General features: G+C 41.1%; 1 protein-coding gene across 5 annotated transcripts in view; it reads right to left on the bottom strand.

Moving 5' to 3' along the window:
• The window catches only part of LOC119253428 (amine sulfotransferase-like), a 33,218-nt gene extending 25,563 nt beyond the window's left edge, over positions 1 to 7,655 (bottom strand). For 3 of the 5 annotated variants that reach the window (XM_054699124.1, XM_054699123.1, XM_037520962.2), the window contains exon 1: positions 7,249 to 7,655. The gene's annotated coding sequence lies outside the window, so the exon portion shown is untranslated. Of the gene's footprint in view, positions 1 to 2,670; positions 2,714 to 7,248 lie in introns of those variants that run through there. The other 2 variants (XM_054699125.1, XM_054699126.1) reach the window with 2 other exon arrangements.
• Positions 7,656 to 20,814: the final 13,159 nt, after the last annotated feature.

Genomic DNA, 20,814 nt, shown 5'->3' with positions numbered 1-20,814 from the left:
GCCAGTTGAACACAGCTCCTGGCACACAGCAGGAGGTCAATAATGATTAGAAAAGCAAATTATTCAATGAGTATCCATTCTGTTTAGACCCAGAAAAGTTCCTGCTTTCTAAGAGCTCAGAATATAAAAAGGACAATAGATATTAAACAAATAAGTGCAATGGTATGATAAATCCTGCAAGTACAATGTTTAGAAATGTATTAGGAAGTAATACTGGAAATATTCATAAGGAAGAAACTTCTACCCAGTTGGTAGAGATTGAATGAGAGTTTGCCAGATGGACAAAGTGGGAAGGTAGGTTATTCTGGGTAGAGGGCACATTCATGTGTATAAAATACTATGATGAGAGTTCTGGAGAGGTTAGCATCAATCACCTTGTGGTCAGCATAGAGACCAGAGGGGATGAGCAGGCTAAAGCAGAACTAAATTTCTGTTTTTGAGGGATTTTCTTTTCATCAGCATGGAGAGTAGATTTAGGGTTGAGACTGGGGTGGGCATGAGGTAAAAGGCTGAGCTACCAATCAAGAGGCTGCTGTGATGCAGCCTAGGAGAGAAATGCCAGGGACTTTTTCCATTTCATTTTTCACTCAAAACTAAAAACCTCGGGCCTCCCCGGTGGCGCAGCGGTTGAGCGCTGGGTTGTGAAGCTGCCTGTGGCCTCTGCGGCGCCAGTTTGATCCCCGGCTGCTCCCCGGCCACCAGAGGAGGGTCCCACATGGCGCGCAGACCTCTCCTGCCGCCCGCTGCTCCCCTCAGCAGTGTACTTCGGTCCTTCTGCCTGCTCTGCTCCCCGCTCTGGCTCTGGTGAATTCTCTCACCCTCCCGTGCTTCTGACTGTACCCAGTGCATGTATAAACAAAACAAACAAACAAATAAATAAATAAAACATGCCTCTATAAAAAAAAATTAAAAAAAAAAAAAACCTAAAAACCTCCCTAAACTTTTCCATACTCAAATTCTAAACATGTTCAAATTTCTGACACTAGCCAGTTTAAAAAGATATAATATGTGTCTTCCAGATCCTAAGTAGCAAGAGAGTAACAACAAAAAATATCATGACACTCCAAGGTAAGAGACATTATTTGGCTCCCCATTAGTTGGCTGAAATCCAGTTCTGTTAATATTGATTCATCTGACTGGAAAATTCCTAAACTATTATTTGTGTGAGTGAGATTTCACTGTGATTCTCAATCCAAGCCACAGGGTAATGACATAAAAATGGACACTGTGTATGTTGATGTTACTCTAATTCTCAGTGTTTGGGTTCTCGCTTCACAGCCTGATATCCACCAGCAGTAGGCATTATCTGTGTCCTTATCTGGCTGATTTCAGTCTGAGGAGGGCTGTTGTTTCTGATGAAGACAGAGTCCCTCCTGCTCTGCTAATAAATAAGGGCAAAGCATTTCCCCTTTGTGTGTCTTCAACATGGATGCTTTTCAAGGGATTATAAAATTCTTCGTTAACCAGAAAACTATTATTGATTACAGCTTCGTGGCTGTGCTGACCGTGGGAAGTGAGCGCCTCTTTTCACTTGTGGCTTTTAAGTGTCCCTGCAGCACTGAGAATACGGTCTATGGGCTGGTTTTCCTTTTGGCTCCTGCCTGGGTGTTACTGATCCTAGGATTCTTTGTGAACAACAGGTCATGGAAACTCTTCACAGGCTGCTGTGTGAATCCCAGGAAAATGTTCCCCAGAGGCCACGGTAAAACCAGCATGACAACCACGGACAAGAACTGAAACTGGCCCTGCAAGCCCAGTCTCAGGTAAGAAAGGACAAACCTGCATTTTTTTTTTTTGCCCCAGTATAAGCCTGAACTAATCTTTCTGTACTCCTTTCAGTCAAGACTGAAATCTTGTTAGGACATTTCAAAACAATGGAAATTAGAAAATAATTCAGTTAAAGACAATCCCAGGAAAAGCTTTTTGGAATTTGGATGGCTCAGTAAGATTGCTGATTGGTCTTTTCCATTTCCGAAAAGAAAATATCCTCTTGGCCTCCCTGGTGGCACAAGGGGTTAAGCACTGCACTGCGAAGCGATCTGTAGCCTCTGCAGCACCAGTTCGATACCCAGTCAGCCAGGGAGCAACCCACATGGTGCAGCAGACCTTGCCTGTCTTGCCCACTGCTCCCCTCAGCAGTGTTTTTCAGTCAGTCTGCCTGTTCTGTTCCCCACTCTGTTTCCAGTGAATCCTCTCACCCCCCACATCTCTGGCCTATACCCCAGCTCTTGTATGTATAAATAAATAAATCATTAAAATTAAAAAAAGGGCAAGAATATATCCTCTGGGTTATGCATTCATAAAATCAATTTTTTTTTCAAACTGGCTTCTAGGAAAAATGTACATAGTATTCATCTATTTAAACATAGCTCAATCAAATGAGCTAATACTTTTCAAAGTTACACATAATGTAATGTAGCATTGTGATTCTTTTGAGTTATTTCTGGCAACTACTATCTCATTGTATAAACATTGCCAAGATTGAAAAGAATTTCGCAAATAAGCAAGAACTGGCAGTCTTTAAATTGCCTTCAGTGAAGTGACCATATTCTCTAATGAGGTTATGTCCTGTGCTATTTGTGCTGTGCAGATAACGAAGTTCTTATATTATTTTAAAAGCTTGAGATTTGGGGAACTGCTTTATTTAACAGAAGGAAATAATGGATTTACCTAAATGACATAGGGAAGCAGCTTGTCATCCTCCCAGGTAAGTGAGCACAAATCCAGATGTGGAACCTTGCCCCGGCCTCAGGAAAAGACTGAATTCCTACCTGGGAGTGGTAGGAGTTGCAGTTTCCAAGCCATAACAAGCACGAAGAATAAATACAGATCCACAATTTCTAAAAAATGCAATTTGTTTCAGGATAAATGCACTGAAAATAGCATAAAATTATTTTTTTTTCAATAAGGACTTGTCTTTACCACAATGCATCAAGGCAAAATCTGTTTTTAAAATCATACATTCCAAAACTGGTTGGCAGCCTAATCATATACTTTTCCTAAACTGATGAGCCTAAAAGTGCCCCAAAGTCTCTTGCTTAATGCATAAAGTGCATCTTAGATAAAAACATGCCAGGTTCTCAAAAGTCTTCCTTTTTTTGTGAAGGAAGCTATTAATTACAACTGTTATGACACAATGAGTAATTTATGATTTATGTCCTTAGGCATCAGGCTCCTCTCAATTACTTTAGGTCCAAATACTTATCAGTGTATGAACTTTTCTTCTCTAAACACAGGCATAAGGAAATCATGTACATCCCGTCATTGCTGAGCCTGGGCACACTGAGGTGTTTACTTTTCAGAAGAATGAGAAAGATCTAAGGCTGATTCTTAGAGGAAGGTGCGTGAGGGATGCCGATAAAGGGGGCTGTATCAATAGTAGTCATGCCTCATTTATTAATCATGATGATAGAAAGATACTATAGTTCAGCAAGAATGTTATATAAATGTATATGCATTTAAAAATAACAGCATGTGATATTAACAAACACTGAATGCACAGGTGTGTTTAATTACCTTATTTTAATTCCCCAATTTACCCTTTCAGGTGGGTAACCCCTATTTTATAAATGAGGAAACTGAGGCACAGAGAATATCCATAGTGAGGGGAAAGCTGAGATTTAAACCCAAGTAGTCCCAATCCAAAGGTGGCATTCATGCAGAATCTGACTGCATGTAAGAGGCAGAGTTTGGGACTACTGGTTTGAAGAGTTGGAGCTCAGTTACAGTCTGAAAAGGTTCATTTGCTGATTATCACTTCTATTTTCAAAAAGGCACATCTATTGAGAAATATTAAGAGTCACTTAACTGAAATGCCAAGAGAAACTTCGAAGGAACTCTGCTACTTCTTCAAATATGAAATTAATTCCAAATGTGAAAAATATAATTAGAACAACAAAGTTTAGAAGATAATTTGAGCTAATTAGAATTCTGCTTTTAAAATTCAGTGCGGTAAACCCCTGCACTGAAACACTTCATATTGAGAGAGGAATTAATTTTTTTCCAATTACCAAAATTCAGAATCAATAATCCTGAAAGTTTGAAATGATCCTCATTTTTTCCTATGTTTTGTTCAGGCTTTAAATTCTCATAGTTTCAGTTTCTTTGTTTTAGCCTGCCTCACTTTATCACTGATAATGAGTAAAGATATTTTTCTCCGAGAGGGCTGCTGTTCTTTGCACAAAACGTAACATGAAAAAAATCAGTCTCTAGCCATAAATGCATTTATCAATGCCTGAAGACATCTGGCTTAGGGTCTAGTCACTCGCTCAGTGACCACATTATTCATGCACAGAATTCATCCTTCTAATAACGAATTCTATTGGTTTTTCTGATTCTTGGATAATCTATACTTTTTGCTCTTTATCACCTGCCTCCCTTCTAGTTATTCTTTACACACCATTAATGGTGCATAGAAGAAAAGAGATTAGCTAAATCTTAACATTATTCTTTATTGTTAAAGTGTTGCTAAAAATTAAAATGACTGATTCAGCAGAGGCATGGCAGTGACTGTGGTATTATGTAGTCACGCACTCCCCAGTAACACTACTCCAGGTCCCTGAGAAGTCCTTTGCTTTTACATGTCCTGAATTTTGTTTCTTTCTAAGATTGTAGGGTGGTTCCTGATTTGTTCGGCCTTTCTTTTCTCTGCTCACCACTTGTTATGCTCACTGTCAACCTTCTGCTGAACTTTTGGAAGATGTCTGCGCAAAAGGAGAAGGAGCAGTTGAAAGTTACCATTCTGGACTATGCCAACAAGCTGAGTGAGAGAAACCTGAAGTGCTTTTTTGAAAACAAGAGACCAGATGTCTTTCCCATGCCCACTTTTGCAGCCTGGGAGGCTCCCTACAGCTGCATTCTTTCCACCAAGGCCCACAGTACTACAGCACCCTCCATACGGTGGTGGAAGATGGGCTGGACCATCACCCCGAAGATGATGAGACCACAATGGTTCTTGTGGGTAGTGCCCACAGTATGTAGCTTGCCCACCAGCGTGACTCACTGCATCCAAGGATACTCTCATTCTGACATCTGCTTCCTGCATTGACAGCAACCTGTGATCTCTGGGCTTTTTTATGTTTGGTTTTCTTTATAAGACAATAAAGACCTCAGCTTTGCAACTCCCGTGCACAGACAGTGCAAGGATGTGCTCAGAGATGCTAAGTAATGGGTCAGTATGGTGACAAAGGTGCTCTTCACTGTTTGGGGTGGGGGTCAGCCCCTTAAGTTCTGTGATTTTATGATTCCACATGAGACTCATGCAAGAGGAACTGCCACTCTAAATAATGATCATGGCTTCAGGGTAGAAGTGGGCTTGTGAGTGAGCGAGGCATTCTGAACACAGACTGCCACACACACTGTGAGATTTTTCATTGTAGTCAGTAAATCTATCCCCTCTTTCAAGGATACGTGAAATTCATTCCTTTGGAATCTGAAGACATTAGTTCTCAAAAATAACACACTGGCAGCATATGGTGCCTACACCTCAGAGCTCTATGTCTCCTCTGTGCATTGAAACATCCCCCCACAGGGCAGTGCTGTGTCGTACTTGTGTGACCTTAGGCACATTTGTCTTTGTGGACCCCATTCCACTCTAAACACACACCAAAATTTATGGTAGTGTTGATATGAAGACATAAAATATATTAAATTTTTTCCAACCTAAATTTTCACTTATTCCTTCTCATTTTAAAAGAAGTTGGTAACACTTTTGCAGTCCTACAATTACTATGGGCCCAAGACACAGTGCCTGGTGTGCTGAGGGGGTAAGTCATTTCTGACTAGAGGTCTTGGGAAATTGTTCAAAGCAGTGTTGGTGTAAAACTGTTCTTCCAGTTTTGTATTTATCAGAAATATTGCAAACTTTGCACTCAACTAGGTCATATACGTACATATATGTGTATTCATACGCATATATACATGTATACCTATATACAAATATTTAGTTCCCCCAGAATGCTGAGTGGAATCATGCTTCAGTAAGAAGCACCAGGTGGCTTACGTAATAGGGAATCCTCTCCTTGTTTGAGAATCCTGGGACTGACCAGGATTGCAAAATTGGAGAATATGTTCCAGAACATATTCTTGAAAATGTATAGGTGAATGGCCAAGTGTGTGTATGTGTGTGTGTGCGTGTGTATCGTGCATGTGTGAGAGAGAGGGAGAAAAACAGAGAGACAGAGAGAAAGCAGGTAGGAGAGTAAGAGGTGGGGGCTATGAGGTGGCAATCTTATTTGGGTTTTTAAACATGTGACAAATGTTAATAAATTGTCCCCTCTACTAAGCCCCAATTTGACACATTTGCCAATTTCTTTGATGAAATTTCAAGTAATCAAAGGATGTCAGTAATGTAGAGGTAGGAAGAGTTGTTAACCATGGGTTTTCTTGAGCCAGTGTAAGCTTTCAAAGGTTTTAAGACTAGCAGTTTGTCACATTTTGTGAGGTTTTTGGTTTTGTTTTTTTTTTTAAAGATTATTTATTTATGCATACAGAGGTGTGTGGGGGAAAGGGTGAGAGGATTCACCAGAGACAGAGCAGGGAACAGCACAGGCAGACTACTGAAATACACTGCAAAGGGAAGCAGCGGGTGAGACAGGAGAGGTCTGCCACACCATGTGGGTTGCTTCCTGGCCAGGGATAGAACTTGTGCTGCAGTGGCTGTGGACAGCTTCATAGTTTGCATCTTAACCCCTTGCACCACCAGGGAGGCCTGGTTTTTGTTTTTTTTATATTTACATTGGAAATATTCTAGTGGAAATAATTTTGTTGCATATTTGGTCCATCTGGGTTTCACTTTAATAAAACCTAACATTAATAAATTCAATACAGTGCAATGACATCAATTGAGAGGCAGAATTCTCTTCTCCCCTTAAATCTGACCTTAACAAACCAGGGGAGTGTTGCAGTAGTGAAGCCAGATTGTAGAGGTGCTACAGCCAACACCTGGGTCTCTTGCAATGCTCTACATTCTGAAAGCCAGTCACCATGTAAGAAGTCCAATTGAAACAGGGGTGGAGAGGACCACGAGAGAGGCCACAAGGCAGGATGCCAGATGGATGGAACGGCCACCCACCTGCCCTGGCTCTGAGACCGGAGAGCCATCATTAAGCTCCAACACCAAAAACCTAACAAAGGACAGTGCCCGATGAGAGGTCTCCCTGCACAATTGCAGGAGACTTTAGGCTCCAGGAACAACAACCATGGGGTTTATTTTACAAACAGGGGAAACAAAGAGCTCACTGTACTCACAAGTGGCTGCTATCTCACCCAGGTAGCATCAGTGATGGTCGCCACAGGTCACCAGGAGTGCTGGGCAGCACTGGCCAGTAATGATGGCCACTACTGGCCCCGCAGAGGTGGTGTCAGAGACACCCAGTGTTAATGGCTCTTTGTGAGTTGCTGGGTTATACTAAGAACAAGCAGCTCTTTGAGACACCAGGCCCAGTGAGCCTGTGGTGCTCCTCTCAGGCAATGTCAGAGACAGGACCGAGGCCTAGTCTATGACAGAGTCCTTCAGCTTCTCTTCCCTCCTCAGAGGGTGGCTGCTGGATGCTGCTTTCTTCTTTCTTCAGAGGCTGGAACCACCTTCTTCAGGGGCTGGCGTCATCATGTCTTCTCTCTGGGGGCTGGTGTTGCATAGTCTCCCCTCAGCTCCCTCCCACCCTGGCTTATATCCTCTTTCAGGGTGCCCTACTCATAGCACCTGATTGGTCCATTCCACACCCCAGGAAGTGGGCTTTACATAAAAGGGCTCTGAGGAGCAATGGCCACAACTGACTTGTGGTGAGAGACTGGGTCCTAGGAACAAAAGTCTGATTGGACCATTTAGCACCAATCAGCTCATAGCTCAGCCTGATTGGTCCATTCCACAATCCAGGAAGTACAATGTTACATAAAAGGTCTCTGAGATGCAACTGCCACAACTGGAAAAAAGGCAGTTACTGAGCTCTGAGGAGCAATTGCCACAACCAACTTGTGGTGGAGCAGCAGGTTGACAACACCACTGCTCCTGCCAGCTCCCACCACCAAGATGGCTAGGTTCTGGTAACACAATTACCCTGAGACCCTTAGGTCTAAAGAAGACCATGTTCATCCAGTAGAGAATAACAATGAAAAAGAGAGATGCCCAGTCACTCTAGCTTACTTCTCAGATATGAGCAAAAAAGTCATTTAAGACATTGCAGCCTCAGTACAAAGGCCCCAGCTCTATGGTCCCAGTGAATCTATCACAGCCATGCAGGCATTTTAGTCACCCCATTGGAGGCTACAGAAATCAGAGTGGTCCCCAAAATGCCCTGTCCAAATCTGTGATATGGAAAATCATGTGCTTAAATAAACACTTATTGTTTTAAGCCAAGAAGTTTTGTGGTACCATGAAGCAATAGATAACCTGAACACTAGTACATAAAAATGAGAATTTTTAAAGATAGATAAAGGTAAATTGGATTTAAACATTGGATTTATACAAAGATACTCCCTCTGCATTGGTATTTCCTTAATAATTTTTCCCCTCTAGATTCCAGTTAGCACTGATTGCTGAATGGTGTGACTGAATAGATGCTTGTAGGATAAATGAAGATTGCTCAGGCTTTTGTGCCATTGGACTCGATGGCTATCAACTGCAGCCTTGAGCGCAGGAGGCACTTGGGATTGTGGGCTTGGGGTGTGCATACTCGATGGTGGACACCTGGAGCATGGTGTGGGCGTGCGTAAGTGGGTGCACCTGAGCCAAGAGACACGCTAAAGGCGACATCACACAGTCTAGTGAGGTGGAGTCCAGTGGGAGAAGCAGAGAATACCAGAGAACACCAGAGAGTCGATGGGGACTGGAAGGCCTGCTAGCCTCCTGGCCTCCAGTCCCCCTGCCTGCCCTGCACCTGGTTACCTCACTACAAATGGTGTAGGAAGATCATTAAAAGCCTGAAAAAGCCACTGAGGGCTCCAGGACTCTCATTTGCCCACTCTTCACTCCTGCCTGCCTGCACTACAGATGGCACAGATGGCAGGACAGTTCAACACAAACAGGCGTGGAGGCCTCCGAAGACTGAGATTCATGTGAAATTATTGTTGGTTAAGTGTTTGAAAGGAACACTCTGCTGTGTTGAAAATAAACATTACTAAGAAGAATAACGATTTGTCTTTAATACTTGGGAAAAATAGAGTAGATAGTGCAGGACAGGTGGGCACTGAGTGAAAAAAAAAAAAAAACAGCTTGTTCTTTAATCTGGCTCCTCAATACATTTAAGGATTAGCCACATTAGCATTATAAGGGAACTTGCTAGAAATGCAGAATCAGGCTCCATCCCACACTCACCTTTGCAAGTCTGCATTTAACAGCTCTTAAGTGATTTTATGCAATGTAAATTTGAGAAGCACTAGAGCCCTGATTCCCAAACTTGAGCTCAAGTCCAACCCATCAGGAGGGCTTGTTAAAAGGTAGGTTGTGGCGCCTCACCCACAGGGTCTGAATTGGTAGGTATGGAGTGAGGCTAAAGAGAACTTGCATTTCTAACTTGCATTTCTAAGTTCTCACAGGATGTTGATGCTGTTAGTCCAAGGATCACATCTTGAGAACAACCCCCTTACAGCTCAAAACAGGCCAGAAGAAATTCAGTATGTTGTACCCTCCCATATCTTCTGCTTTAGACATCTTTGCTAAGATGCTATCAACCTGCCTGAAAACATGGGTGCCTTAATAGTCATTCAAGGTTACCTTTGGGCCTTTAGGAATATTTAGGTTTTCTCACCTAAGTTTTGCAAGTTCCTTGTATTTGTAGGTATTCTTTCTTGCTGTTGTAAATGGTTTCTTTTTTCCATATTTCTTCTGAGTGATGGTGTAGTGACAGGAAGGGATGGAGCAGGATCTCTATGACAGGAGCAGGCAGGTGAAGGAGGAGTCCTGGAGCCCTTGGTGGCTTTTGTAGGCTTTTATTGAGTTTACCAGGTACACAGCAGGCAGGGATGCGTGGTGGCTGGGGGGCCGGGAGGCTGGCAGGTCTCCCAGCCCCCAGCAAGTCTTCATTCTTTCTGGGCTCTCTGGCGTTCTCTCATGTCCGCTGCTTTCCTTTTCTCTCCTTCTGGTGGTTCTGTTTCACTCTGCTGGCGTCCCTGTGGCACCGCTCTTATAAACCCAGTGTAGGGTAAGCATCAGGCTTTTCTGCCCTCCCACCATTAGGATGGATGATGGATCCCTGCAGTCCTGAATGCATGACTAATAGCGGGCACCTGGAGCAGGGTGTGGGCCTATGTAGACGGGATTCACCTGGGCTGAGAGACTGGTCTTGTAAGGGCAGCTTCATGGGGATGCAAGGGGAAGAGCAGAGAAGCAGAGAGAATGAGAGCAAAAGAGAAGCAGAAACCATCAGAGAAGGCCAGAGAGCCCAGAAAGAGTGAAGACTTGCTGGGGGCTGGGAGGCCTGTCAACCATCTGCCCCCGGCCCCCCTGCCTGCTGTGTACATGGTAAATCCCAATAAAAGCCTGAAAAGCCACGGAGGGCTCCAGGACTCTCTCCTTTATTCCATCTGCTTGGGTCATAGAGATCCTGCTCTGTGTTTTCCTGCCGTTACATCCAGTCATAGCCCAGGTGTGCCCACCTATGTATGCCCACACTCTACTCCAAGTGCCCACCATCGGTCATGCATTCAGGACCACAGGGATCCATCATCAATCCTAATGGCGGGAGGGCAGAAAATCCTGACAATCATTCAATCATTTACCCTACAGATGGTTATTTCAATCCATAAAAAAGTTATTGCTCTATGAAAATCCACTTCCTTCCTCCTTGCTAATTCTTTTATTCTTTGTAGAGCTTTTCAGAGTTAGAAAATAACAATTCTGCAGCCTCCAAATGATGTAATGAATCTAGACAATATTGAATTCTAAACTAGATGAAGGCATGATGGGGTCAGGAGCAGGCAACTTGAAGCCACTCTTTTGTATTTTTCTTTTTAACATCCTTGCTTGTTTTCTCACAATATAGTATTTCCTTTTTTTTTTAGATTTATTTATTTATGCATACAAGAAATGGGGTACAGGCCAGAGATGCAGGGGTGAGAGGAGTCACAAGAGACAGAGTAGGGAACAGAACAGGCAGACTGACTAAAATACACTGCTGAGAGGAGCAGCAGGTGAGTCAGGGGAGGTCTGCTGTGCCATGTGGGTAGCTCCCTGGCCGCCTGGGAATCAAACTCATGCTGGAGAGGTTGCAGACTCATGCTGGAGAGGATGCAGACTGCATTATAGGTTGTGTCTTAACCCCTTTGCCACCAGGGAGGCCCCTACTATACAGTATTTCTTCCCTCAGGTGTGGTCACCATAGTTTTCCCACCACCAAAGCACCCATGTTCCTCCACCCTAGTCTAATGTGCGCCCCTCTTCCCCTTCTTATTCTCCCTCACTCCTCTCTCAAAAGTCTCAGGTCTATGGGCTGCTTTCAAGGTAGCACCTCTCACAGTTTGTCTCTGTCTGACCCTTTGGGTTTTTTTTCTCTAGAATCCAAACATAAGTGGAAACCATCGAGTCAATCTTTCTCTTTCTGGCTCACTTCTCTTAGGATAATACCCTCCAGGTGAGAAAATATTTGCAAACCATAGATCTGACAAAGAACTGATATTGAAGATATACAGAGAACTGCTAGAACTCTACAAAAACAAGGCAAATAACCAATCAAAGATTGGGCAAAATAATTAAACAGACTCTTCTATTTTTTTTATAATAAATTTTATTTTTATATTCCCCATACAATTGCAACCCCCCCATTCTGACCCCCATCCCTCCTCTCCCGCCCTCCACCCCCCAAAAAGTGTCTCTGGTTCATAGTTTTTTGTTGATTTTGATTTTTACTTTCTTATAGTTATTCATTTTCCTGGTCCCTTATTTAAGTTTTCTAGATTCCTGCTATGAGTGAGACCATCTGGTATTTTTCTTTTTCTTTCTGGCTTATTTCGCTGAGCATGATCCCTTCCAGCGCCATCCATGTTGCTGCAAATTGCATGTGTTTATCTTTTTTGAATGCTGAGTAATAGTCCATGGTGTATATGGACCACATCTTCTTGATCCAGTCATCTATTTTTGGGCATTTGGGCTGTTTCCAAAGCTTAGCTATTGTAAACAATGCTACTATAAACATAGGGGTACAGGTGTTCTTTGGAATTGATGTTTCTATGTCCTTTGGGTAAATACCTAGGAGTGGAATTGCTGGATCATATGGAAGCTCTATGTTTAGTAGGTCCAGAAATCTCCACACAGCTCTCCATAGTGGTTGGACCAGTTTGCACTCCCACCAACAGTGCAGGAGAGTTCCTTTTTCTCCACAACCTCGCCAACATTTGTTAAACAGACTCTTCTAAAAGAAGACATTCAAGGGTCAGCAGGCACATGAAAAAACATTCAGACTTATTATTAGAGAATGCAAATCAAGAGTATGAGATACCACTTATACCTGTTTGAATGGCCCATATGGAAAAGACCAGAAAGAACAATTGCTGGTGAGCATGTGGAGAAAAGGGAATCTTCTACACATGCAAACTGGTCCACCCCTTATGGAAAACAGTAAGATGGTGTCTCAAAACATTAAAAGTGGGTCTGCCTTCAACCCTGTAATTCTACTCCTATGCATCTACCAAAAAAATGCAAAAAAAATTTCCAAAGGAAGTTGTGCTCCCATATTTATTGCATCACTATTTAATATACCTAAATTATGGAGACAACCTAAGTACCCAAATACAAATGAGCAGATCAAGAAGAATATTACTCAGAGATCAAGAAAGATAAATTCATGCCTTTTGAGGTAACATGGATGGAGCTTGAAGAAATAATGCTAAGTGACATAAATTAGAAGGAGAAAGATAAATACCAAATGGTGTCACTAGTTACTTTATATTCCACATATTAAATTAATAGTTAAAGTAATAAATTAATAGTTGCAGCCAAGTATAAAATATACCATATTTATCCTGATTAAAGATAAAATGTATCAGCCCTTCCCAATAATTTTTTACATTGAGAGAATATATTCAAAATGTAGGTGGTTATAGTAGATAAACTTTACCAAAATAAAAGGTATTCATAAGCACCGCTATCAGGAATTATGTACTTATTCTTACTTTATTTTTATGTTATGATCTTACATTTTTATGACTTATTAGTTCAAAATGTCTACTGTTCTAAAACAGACTAAGGGTGGGAGGGTGATTGATTACCAAGGATATGCAGCTGTATTTTGGGAAATGATGGAAATGTTCTAAAACTGGATTATGGTATTTGCAGAGAATCATTAAATTGTGTGCTGGAAGACAAAACAAAACAAAAGAAAGAAAAATAACCATTAACCAAATATTTTGTTATTATTTTGTTATTATTTTTTGCAAATATTTTGTTATTATTTTGCCTGAAAAATCTATTCTTGAAAGTGTAATGCATGAGTGAATTCGAGGAGTTCTATATTTATTAGGTTAGAACTAGCATATGTTCAGCTAAGAATTCATAAGAAACTACTGTGTACTCTAAGAAGCATTATTTATTTAATCCCTTTATAAAAAAAAAAACCCACACCTGATCAATAGCAAGAAATCAAAGTTAGGAGTTTTAATGAATAAGAATAGAAAATCACTTATGTTAGAATCGCCTAATTTTCTAGGTAAACATTCATGTTTCTAAGACTCAAAAGAGACAGTTATTCTGAGTTTTGAGGGAATAAAAACTACAAATAGACATTTTAGTAACACAACTATTCACTATAAAAAATAATGAGAAACCGGGCCTCCCCGGTGGCACAGCGGTTGAGCGCTGGGTTGCAAAGCTGCCTGTGGCCTCTGTGGCGCCAGTTCGATCCCCGGCTGCTCCCCGGCCACTGGAGGAGGGTCCCACATGGCGCGCAGACCTCTCCTGCCGCCCGCTGCTCCCCTCAGCAGTGTACTTCGGTCCTTCTGCCTGCTCTGCTCCCTGCTCTGGCTCTGGTGAATTCTCTCACCCTCCCACGCTTCTGACTGTACCCAGTGCATGTATAAACAAACAAACAAATAAATAAATAAAACATGCCTCTATAAAAAAAAAAAAAACTGAGAAACCAAATAGTAATATATTGTTTTGGTTTTAAGAGAGGTTTTATCTCAACTCCAGAGAAGTCAGTGTGACATGTAATTTGACTCCAATAAAAGATGCAGTTAAAACCCTACTAACCTGCTAGAGGTTTCCTCACTGAAAATTAAAGTTTAAGTGGCTTCACCTATTAAGAATTGAAGATCTCATAGATTGGTTGAAAAATTACAAAGACTGGTCTATAGACATAGAGGAAGAACTATTTTGACAATGCATCACAAATTTTCCAGGAGGAAAAAAACTAAGAACATAGTCTTAGGAATGTGGTGAATGAAAACTTATACTGTGTGACATGGACAAATAAGGTTGCCTGTAAGTAGGAAATAGTGTTGAATAAAAGGCAAAAATGAATGTTTCACTATCATCTACCTCCTGACCTCCTTCACAATGTCACCCACACCCCTGAAAAGCACCAATTCCAGATGCTGAGAGAAAAGAATGAAAGCCAAGCCCCACCAACACACTGAACATCACCTCTTTCTTGCTGTTTCTGCATGCAGTCACATGGAAGGATTAGGAGAGCTGTTTGTCACAGAAACAAGGGAAAAGTGTTTCCCTTGAAGCATCTTGGCTTTGGCATGTCTTATATTTCTTGCATCCCCTTGATGAATACTGGAGAAAGTGATTATGTGAAAAGAAAAAGCTACTTTTGTGTCCCTTTTAGTCTTAGACAGATATCAAAAAAAAAAAAAAAAAACCAAGGAAAAACAGAAAATTAAAAAGAAAATTCAAAATTCCTTTGCATGCTGAAGAGAGGGTGAGACACTACTCACCATTGCAGATCCACAGATGAAGCAATTCACTTCTGCCATATTTTTGCGACAGATAAGATCTGATGTACTGTTTTGAAATAAATACCTCCCTACATCACTACAGAGTTTGTCCAGGCCAATGAGGAGTGGTGATCCAGGCATTTGGCAAACAGCCTGTTTTGGATAAATAAATTGGGTAAGATTTTGTTGCCAGGAAAAAGACACCAGGTCTTTATCACACCATTCTATTTAAAGCTGACTATAACTACAGATGTTTCCAAGAGCCTTATAAAATCAATGTATTTAAATTCTCTGTAAAAAATTACCACTTGCTTTCCAAGTGATAACCCTCCACTTCTGCTTTTGCATTTAAGTAGATATTACAGAAGATTCTGTGCTTTTTAAAAAAGAATATTGCTAACATTTTGATCAACTCAAAATGGATAAAAACTTGAATGTAACACCAGACACCATGAAATATATAGAAGAAATGTAGGCAAAGCACTCCATGACATGAACCTCAGAAACATCTTTGACGAATTTTCTCCAAAAGCAAGGAAAGCAGAGGAGAAGATAAACAGTGGGATTGCATCAAACTAAAAGTTTCTGTGCATCAAAAGAGACAGTAATGAAAACAAAGAGACATCCTGCTGAATGGGAGAACATATTTGCACACCATACAACTGATAAGGGACTGATGTCACAGATCTACAAAGAATTTATACAACTCAATAAAAACAAAGCAAACAACCCAGTCAAAAAATGGGCAGGAGAGCTAAGAATACACTCCAAAGAAGAAATGCAAATGACATTGAGGCATATGAAAAAATGTGTTGAACATCAGTAGTTATGAGGGAAAGGCAAATCAAAACCACAATGAGATGCCACCTCACTCCAGTGAGAATGGCCCACATTCAAAAAACAGAAACAACAAACGCTGGAAAGAGTGTGGAGATAAGGGAACCCTCTTACACTGCTGGTGGGGATGTAAACTGAATCAGCAACTGTGGGAAGTTGTGGGGAGATCGCTCAGAACACTAAACGTGGATTCAGCAATTGCTCTCCCAGGAATATGCTGAAAGGACCCAAACCACTACTTCATAAGGAAACCTGAACTCCTATGATCATTGCAGCACTATTTGCAACACCAAGATACGGAGACAACCAAAATGCCCCCAAATGTGTGGCTGGATCAAAAAGTTGTGTATTTATACAATGGACTATTTCTCAGCAATCAAAAAAGACAACTTCATGCTAATTACAGCAACATGGAGGGAGCTGGATGGGATTACGCTGGCCAAAATTAGTCAGAAAGAAAACGATAAATGCCAATGGTCTCACTTATGTGTGGAATACAGAAAAACCAAACAAATGATCAAGAAAAAGTCAAAACTAGCAAGCTGACCATAGAAAGGAGGCACACAGGAAAGGACGGGGAGGGGAATTAAAACTTGGAGGAAAGAACACAAGGGAATGTGGTGATGGCTCACCAGTGAGAACTATGGGGACTACAATGATATAAGAAAAAATTTAATTAATATAAAAGAATGTTGCTAACCTTTTGGTTTACATGGAACTTAATCATGCTAGTGAAATAGCATTTCCAGTGAAATCTTAGCTTCCTGAGATTTTGGATGGGGATCCTGCTCCACTGATCTCCTGTTCAAAATAAGAACAAAAGATTAAATGGAAATATGGATGTGGAAGTGGCTGTGTAATTGTGACAGAAAATCCTTCTCCTCTTCCTCACACTATATAGTCAATTCATCATGTCTTTTTATATCTTGTAAGAGTTTGAAGATTCTAATCCTTTGGGAACGCACCATTTCAAATCTTTTTAAATTATACCATAACATATTTTCTAGGTCTGTGTACTCCAGGACCTAAAAGCAATGAAAACGCAGAACAATGAGTATAGCTAAAGCCAACATCATGGTTTCTAAATACCAGTCTCTACTTAGTGGTTATCAGGATTGCAGATGAGGGGAAAGGAAAGTCATTGTGAAAATTCTTACTATAGCGGTTAAGTAAAGAAATACACAATGTATACTGGAGACTTGTCATAAGGAAAACAAACTAGCTTGAATTACTTGTATTTAACTAATTCTTAGGGAATTTGCATATTAATGTAAATAATGATAGTTTCATTTTCCATTCCAAAGTCTTTTAATTTGATATAGTCCTACTGTTCACTTTGTTTTTGTTGCTTTTGCTTTTGGTGTCAGATTCATAGAATCAGCACCAGACCTATTTCAAAGAGCTGTCATCCACTTCTATTTTTTCTTCTAGGAGTTTTATGATTTCAAGTTTTACATAGAGCCTGTAATCCATTTTGATTTAATTTTTGTATATAGGCAGTCATTAGTTCATTTTCACTCGTTTGTAATGTGCAAAAACTCTTCGAAATAAAGGTCTACGAAAAACAAGAGTAGACTCAGGAAAGGTGGTTTATAGTCTTAAGTCTATTTTCTGTGGATATATTTCTTTTTTTTTCCTCAAAGATTTATTTTATTTCTATAAGAGCTGGGGTACAGGCCAGATGCGCGAGAAGGGGAGAGGATTCTCCAGAGACAGAGCTGGGAACAGAACAGCCAGACTGACGAAATACACGGCTGAGGGGAGCAGTGGGTGAGACAGGAGAGGTCTGTAGCCCCATGTGGGATTCTCGCCGGCTGACCAGGATCGAATCCGCACTGCAGAGGCTGCAGACAGCTTCACAGAGTGGCACTCAACTGCCTGTGCCACCAGGAAGACCATCTGTGGATATATTTCTTAAGCAGATTTAATCAAATAGCTTCTGTTTCATGACCAAGGAATTAATTAATGAAAATTATTTCTGATCTAATTTTTTTTTTTAATCGGGAAGGTGTTCATTTAAGCATGGACATCATGATTTGGGTCCATCTCTAAGGGACAGTACCAAGGTGTGTTTCCTCAGGGACAGGGCCCAGGGGTATTTGAAAGGTTCAGCCAGGGAAGAGGTCTGAGTCAAGGCCAATTGTTGTGAAACTCTGGATTGGTTCCTGAGTCCATCTGTCTATCAATGATGGTGAGGAGAAGTTTCTAGGCAGCAGGCTTCAGGGAGGATATCTGTTGTTATGCTCAAACTGCTCACCAAATTGCTCAATCTGGCTGTTTAATTTTTACCTGAAAGTTTCAATAGAGCAGAAGTAAGGTGGACTCAAAACAGATTCCATGGTGGTCTCCTGTTGCTGTAGAGCTTTCTATTCTCCCCCTTTTTCTGTCAATGCTTGCTTTATGTATTTTGGAGTTCTGGTGTTTGGTGAATTTGTTTATAAATGTGTCTTTTTGGTGAATTGATCCTTTTTATCAATATATAATGTTCTTTTTGTTTCTTGTAACAGTTTTTGATTTAAATTCTATTTTTGTTTGCTATATAGTGATTTTATACCCTCTTTTGGTTACTATTTGCTTGGAATATGTTTTTCCCTCCTTTCACTTTCAATCTCTGTGTGTGCTTAGGTCTAATGTGAGTTGGGTCATATTTTTTTCTTTAAAGATTTATTCATGTATGCATACATGAGCTGGGGTTCAGGCTAGAGATGCAGAGGCGGGGTGGTGAGAGGATTCACCAGAGTGGGGAGAACAGAACAGGAGGATCAACTGAAATACACCACTGAGGGGAGCAGCAGGCGAGATAGGAGAGGTCTGCTGCACAATGTGGGTCACCTCCCTGGCCGGGCATCAAACTCATGCTACAGTGGCTGCAGATAGCTTCCTAGTGCTGGGTCTCAACCCCTTGCACCATCAGGGAGAACCCCTGGATCATATTTTCTTATCCAATTGTGAATCTAAGCCCTTTGATTGGGCAATTAATCCATTCATATTTCAGGTAAATACTGATAGGGAAGGGTGTCAGTTTCTGGACCTCTCAATTATTTGTTTATATTTTGGTTTTTAACTATAAATTAAACTGCATCCTAAGTTTGTTAGTTTTTTCTATGTCTGGCTATGATGCTTCAAAGTAATGTTTCTTATTTTTTCCCCTAAACTTTTGATTTGGAATAGTTGAAAACGAAATCCTTTTCTAAAAGATAGAGAGTTTTGTTAACTTCAGAGCCATCACCATGATGGCTCTAAAGTGAGGTCTGCCAATGTTCAAACTGGTCTTGAGCCTGAGGTCAATGAAATGTGGGCTTTGTCATCCTACATTAGACTTTGTACCCTGTCCACTGACCCTGTTGACAAAGTTTATACCTTCCAGGTTGCAAAATTTCCCTGAGGAGTTGATAATGATGCAAGAGTTCCATCCCACCCCTCCCCAGGTTGGCAGCCATCATACTGCCTGCTAAAACTGGCAGTGAGAGATGTTCTCTCTTCTAGGAATAAAGTCAATGACAGACCAGCAGGATGTAGCTACAGAAGAAGAGACCTTCAGCCCCAAATCCCCTTAAGAAAAAGGGAGTAAAATCTCTCAGGGGTAATAAGACAGCCTATGTAAAAGAGATTGTAAGGTGATAGGATGAGTTGTTCCAACTTCTGTTTGAGAAAGTGGATTAAATCAGGGGCTGGCTAGTCCTGTCCAAACAACTTGGCCCACCAGATTGACCATGATATCATGAGAGAGATAAAGAACATTAGATCCTGACTTCTGATAATCTCAGTCTCCTGGAGGGAGAAGGCTGAGAGCCCACATAGACAATTGGCATGAAACCCATCTGTGCATGCCCAGGCATAACCAACCCATAAGAAGATATGATGCTGCTCTCCTTGTCTAGAGGACTTACCCTGTAAATATCTCCTCCTAACTCATTTGGGGAGCCAGATTATATTTTCCTGTCCCAAACTGGCTTCCTCATGCATGAGTCTCTTCAATAAAGTCTTGCCTGGTTCAACTACAACTAATGCTCTCTGGTGAATTCTTTCCCTAGAGGACAAAAGAGCCACTCTTGGGGCCTCCCTGGTGGCTCAAGGAGTTAAGACACAACCTATGAAGCTGTCCGCAGCCTCTGCAACATAGTTTGATCGCCAGCCAGCGAGGGAGCAACCCTCATGGCACAGCAGACCACTCTAGATTCACCTGCTGCTACTCTCAGCAGTGTATTTCAGTCAATCTGCCTGTTTTGTTCCCCACTCTGTCTCTGGTGATCCTCTCACCCCCCACAACTCTGGCCTGTACCCCAGTTCTTGTATAAATAAATCTTAAAAAAAAAAAGAGCCATTCTTTTGGACTGAGGCCCTATAACTGTGTTAGTTTGTAAAGTCTTAGGCAGCTATTAGAAAAATTCAGGACTAAGTCCAACTCACAGTAAAACAGCAAAAACCTCAAAAGCAATTAAGAGGAAGCAAATCTGATGTCTAAAAAGTTATCACTGAAACATTTCTTTCTCCACATTCACTCCAATTTTACCAAATAGTTACAATCAAACTCATTTGTAATTTAGTTCTGGTTTTGATAGCCAGGTCTTCAGCATAAGTAGATTAAGAACAAAATATACCATGTATATTTTAAAAATCTGCTTTGCTGGAACTTCTCATAGGGAATCTCAGATTAAGCTCTTTGTGAATGACTTCTCAAGGCCCAGGAACATTCCAGGTTCTCACCATCAGACTTGGCCTGTAGTACTTGTATCTATCAGTAAGTTCTTCTCTTTGAGGTTCCAAAATGTGCTGTGTTTCTGTGAGGGGTGACCTGGAACTCTAAAAGCAAGGTATCAGGTTGTTTTCTCTTTTAAGTCCCTGAGGTCATTTTAGATTCATTAAAGCAGTCTAGTCATATTTGAAAATATGACATTGTATTCCAAGCAACCATGTTCCAATTGTCATTACTGAATTGATGCAAACAGATATGTTGCCATTACAAAAACTTACTAAACTCATTTCAGGGTACCATGGAAAAGCAAATGTTTCAGTTCTGCTCAAAAAAGGATTCAGTTTATCAGTGTTGTAGATCATAGCATAGTCCAACAAAAATAAAGTTTTCTGCAGAAAGCAAAACAAAAT

This window comes from Talpa occidentalis, unplaced genomic scaffold, assembly GCF_014898055.3.
Source record: "Talpa occidentalis isolate TD23 unplaced genomic scaffold, MPIMG_talOcc4v2.1 talOcc4.2, whole genome shotgun sequence".
Taxonomy (NCBI): Eukaryota; Metazoa; Chordata; class Mammalia; order Eulipotyphla; family Talpidae; genus Talpa; species Talpa occidentalis.
Note: the sequence above shows the minus strand (reverse complement) of the source record. Positions and strands in the feature narration are given on the sequence as shown.